The 5000-nt window shown below is 45.9% G+C and overlaps 1 protein-coding gene across 2 annotated transcripts in view; it reads left to right on the top strand.

The window, feature by feature from the left end:
- The window catches only part of LOC119581609 (glucose-6-phosphate 1-epimerase-like), a 27125-nt gene that overhangs the window by 619 nt on the left and 21506 nt on the right, over positions 1-5000 (top strand). The window lies entirely within an intron of this gene.

Genomic DNA, 5000 nt, shown 5'->3' on the forward strand with positions numbered 1-5000 from the left:
CTTCACATCATATATTACTTTCTTTTTTTATCCTTGCACGTTTTCCGCCGCACCGAATGATGCGTATAGATGTATGGACTAAGATCCACGGAAGATGGTGTATCAACCATGCTAGTTTGAAAATACATGATTACAGAACAATATTTTGATTGTTTTATATTTGCATATAGTTATCCCTTGCAAATATATGCATCCGATTTATTTTCATTTCCATTGGCGGGCGGTCTTGTTTCAACATTGTTCCGATTCTCCGATGGCGTCCAAACATCAACAGATACGATCCTGCCACCTATACTGCGTTCACACCATTATCATGATTGAAGTACATAACCCCACAGGGTAAAGGCAGCTGACGCCACATGGCATCTGTCAGCGGGTCGCTCGTCAGCATGACACGTGCGTACCCGTCAGTCAAGCGCTTTTTAGGGCTCCTCCAAGACACCAAAGCCCGTTTTCTTCGAAGGTGCTATTTCTGTACACAACGACGCAGACTTAGCGTTGACTTCTTTAAAATGTTTCTTTGAAGGGAGAGGCCGAGGGTTCTTGATGACATTGTAATGGTGTCTGGTGTGTAAACGATGCGGTATAATGGCTAAATCATGGAGGCGATGGAGGTGGCAATGATGGTATTTACAGTAATAGAACAATTAATATCAATTGAAAATGTGTGGAATGAGTAAATATGTTGATAATAAAGATAATTATGGTTTCAGTGAAAATAATGCTAAATTGTCTTATGGTTGGGAATGGAACAGTATATACTTAATACTGCTAGATGAAAATTGTAAAGCGACCTTTCACTTATTCTACTATTTGTGGTTTCCGAAACGTCTGGAAAAGTACCATTATAGCAATTCACATAAAATGAACCATTACTACCACTGCTGTATTTTGTTCAACAACAGCGGATAAAGCTGGAACAATGTTCATGGAGAAGAGGTGATGTTACAGAAGCGAAACAAAAGAGAAGCGGGATGCGGTGACAACCTGCCTCCGGTACGCTCCGATACCAGTTCCCGAACCTGCACATGTTTTATGGCGGTGTTTGACCTTGCTAATTCTCATCAATGCGGGGTCGGCCATGCGTGTGTGTGACATCCGGTCGCCGTTTTTATAAGGGCGGTTACGAAGAAACTTTACCCCCCTCCCTCGTCTACTCCTACTCCTACTCCATCTCCTCTTGCTCCCCTTCCTCTTCTCTTCTCCAACTCCGCCCGAATCCTCTCCCTATTGCTATCTGCTCTCCGTCTCTCTCTCTCTCTCTCTCTCTCTCTCTCTCTCTCTCTCTCTCTCTCTCTCTCTCTCTCTCTCTCTCTCTCTCTCTCTCTCTCTCTCTCTCCCTTTTTAATGTATAGTCCCTTTTCCATGAAGTTTCCTAGACTATCACATTTTATCGGTAATGTTGGTGTTTTCTTTATGCTCCAGTTCTCCTACCGGTGGCGGTCTTTCATTACTGTAGTCACTTCACCAGGCCAGTACCCCTCAGCAATCAGGTCAAACATCTCAATCTGACTAACCTTCCCCGAGACCAATATTTTCCCCATCGCCAGGCCAGTACCTTTACCTGGTCTGTTCCCCTCGTCTGACTAGACTTTTCCTTTGATCAATCTCCTAACCAGAGCAATCTTTCCTCCAGCCCCTTCAAGTAGACCAGTTCCTCCACCAGGCTAATCCTCTCTCCAGACCAATGTGTCTCTCTCAGACCGACCCCCACCAGACCTAACCCTCACCCGACCAGACAGGCCCTGTTATGGAATCAGCCGCAGACCCTTTGCCAAGCCTTTCCCCAATCCCTCTATCCCCTACCAGACCAGGCTCTCCAGCCCTCAACTTAATGGCTTGGCTTCCTCCACAAAACTTTTCCCGGTCGTCTCCCCAAACCAGACCTCATCAGATCAATTCCTTCTTCACCAACCGATTACCTCCCACAACAGTGCAACTCCAGTCCCTCCAACAGACAAGGCCAAGTCCCCCACCAAGTCAGTCCCATTTCCCCTGAAGACGACCCCCGCGCCCCCACCAGACCGGTCCTCTTCTCTCTGAAGACGACCCCCGCGCCCCCACCAGACCAGTCCCCATTTCACCTGAAGATGGCCCCCGCGCCCTCAGCAGACCGGTTCCCTTCCCTCTGAAGACGACCCCTAAGCGCCGACTAGACCAGTCCCATTCCCCCCATAGACGACCCCCGCGCACCCAGCAGACCAGTCCCATACCCCCTAAAGACGACCCACGCGCCCCCTCCAGACCACCACGATCCCCGCACCCCCACCAGACCAACTCCATTTCCCCAGAGGACGACCTACGCCCCCTCCAGACCACCCCATTCCGCCTGAAGACGACTCACGCGCCCCTAGTAGGCCAGCCCCATTCCCCCTAAGACGACTCCCGCGCCCCCTCCAGACCACCACGACCCCCTCACCCCCACAGACCAGCCCCATTCCCCCTGAAGACGACCCCCACCATCAGTCACTCGGGCGCCATTACAAACTCACTCTGCTAACGATGGCTTGGCACCGGGAGCCCCGTGATTAATCAGCTTATCGTCTGTGATTTCTTCGTCCATCACGGAACTATCATTAGCGGTCACGTTTAATGACCAATAATGGCGAGGCCTCCTAGTTTATTTGGAGAGATAATCGATTTTTATCTCCTCCGCTCCCTCATTCTCTCTCTCTCTCTCTCTCTCTCTCTCTCTCTCTCTCTCTCTCTTTCTTCATACTTTATATAGGGCTATGTTAGAACACTTGTTCCCAGATACACGTGTCAGCACATCTGTAAGCCTGATTTCCATCTCTCTCTCTCTCTCTCTCTCTCTCTCTCTCTCTCTCTCTCTCTCTCTCTCTCTCTCTCTCTCTCTCTCTCTCTCTCTCCTCTCTTCTCACTCTCTCTCTCTCTCTGTCTCTCTCTCTCTCTCCCTCTCTCCCTCTCTCCTCTCGTCTCCTCTCCTCTCCTCTCCTCTCCTCTCCCTCTCTCCTCTCTCTCTCTCTCTCTCTCTTTTTTTTCTTTCACACACACACACACACACACACACACACACACACACACATACAATATATATATATAATAATAGTATATATAATATATATATATATATATATATATATATTATTATATCGTGGGGAGATAGATACATATACAGATAATAGCCCAGTAGCATAGAAAGACTAATATATAGATAATAGATAGTATACTATAGATCATAGATAATAATATAAGTCATGGATAGAGAGACATATAAAATAGATGAATGGAAAATAGATATACAGATCGTTAAGTACATACAGAAATAGGATGACAGGTAAGTATGAAGACAGATAGATAGACAGACAGACTGACTGAATAGACAGATAGAAAGAAAATAAGATAGAAAGGATGAAAGAAAAAAAAGTAGAACAGGAGAGAGATAAGACGATAGATAGGAGAAGAGATAAGGAAGAGAAGAAGAGTAGTAGAAGAAAGAGAGGATGAGAGACAAGAGATGAGAGAGAGAGAGAGAGAGAGAAGAGAGAGAGAGAGAGAGAGAGAGAGAGAGAGAGAGGAGAGAAGCAAGAGAAGAAGAGACAAAATATTAGAAAATATATAGATATAGTAAAATAGAAGATAGTATAAAAGCATAGATAGAGAGAATAGAATAGAGAATGAGAAAAATGAGAAAAAAATAAATAAGAATAGGAGAAATGTTATATGAAGACGAAGAGATAGAAAAAGATGCAGGGAAAGGAATAGAAGTATATATATAGATTATATGAGATATGCTGAAGAAAATTTATACTAAAATGTGTATATCTATTCATTTATTGATAGGGTTTTAAAAAAAGAATATCTATATTATCTTCTTCTTCTAGCTTTTCCTTTATCCTCGGATTTATCAAAAAGATATATATGATAGTGAAGATTAATATCGTCATATAAGAGAGCCATTATAATACTATGATAGTGAACGCGTTATCGATTGATGAGGAGTCACCAACGTAGCAGTTTGACAGAAGAAGACCTGATATTCCAAATGAGGTGAGAGGAGGAAACGCAGAACAAAAACGAGAGCTAGAGAGCAGAGAGTGGAGATGAAGGCAGAGAGACGCTCGAGCTCAGAAGATTAAAGCGAAGAGACAAGAAAACGAGAGAGAGAGACGAGAGAAAGTAGCAGATAGAGAGAGAGAGGAGAGGAGAGAGAGAGAGAGAGAGAGAGAGAGAGAGTGAGAGAGAGAGGAGAGAGGAGACGGAGAGAGAGAAGGATGAGAGGAGGAGAGAGGGAGAGTAGGAGGAGAGAGATAGGAATAAGTGAGGGAGAGAGAGATCGAGCGAGAGAGAGAGAGGAGGAGAGCTGAGAGAGAGAGAGAGAGAGAGAGGAGGCTAGGAGAGGCTGAGAGTACGAGAGACATGTGCCAGAGAATGTCCAGGAGGAGGGAGGAGAGAGCGGGGAGGCAGAGAGGAGAAGAGCAGACGATAGAGATGGGGAGGTTAGAGCAGGAGAGACGATGCAGGGCGAGGTAGAGGAGGGGAGAGGACTATGTAGAGATCGGTAGAGGAGAGAGGGATTAGGAGAAGAGATCGAGAGAGGTGAGATAGGTAGAGAGATCATTACAGACGCTGCAGATGCATTCAGAGGTCAGTAGATCAGTATGAGAGACGGATGAGATGATTGAGAGAGTGATTATCGATGTAAATATAGGAGCTCAGAACACGCAGTAGCGAGGGCGGAACGTCGTCCTCAACGGGTGCAGCGTGAAGCGTGAAGCGCTCGCCTCAGTGCCTCGACCACAGACAGATACTTAAGGGAACGGGCGAGCAAGCGGCCGGCATGAAGGCCAGAGGGCAACGCTGGTCACGCACTTCACCAGGCACCTCATCTCATCTCAAAGTAAATGATCTCATCCACTTCATTTCACTTCGAAGCATCTCATTTTTCATATAAGCAACACATCTCACCTCAATGTAAATCATCTCACCACCATTATCTCGCCTCCAAACACCTCATCTTACCCCTAAGCACATCAAAT

Source organism: Penaeus monodon, chromosome 2 (genome assembly GCF_015228065.2).
Source record: "Penaeus monodon isolate SGIC_2016 chromosome 2, NSTDA_Pmon_1, whole genome shotgun sequence".
Taxonomy (NCBI): Eukaryota; Metazoa; Arthropoda; class Malacostraca; order Decapoda; family Penaeidae; genus Penaeus; species Penaeus monodon.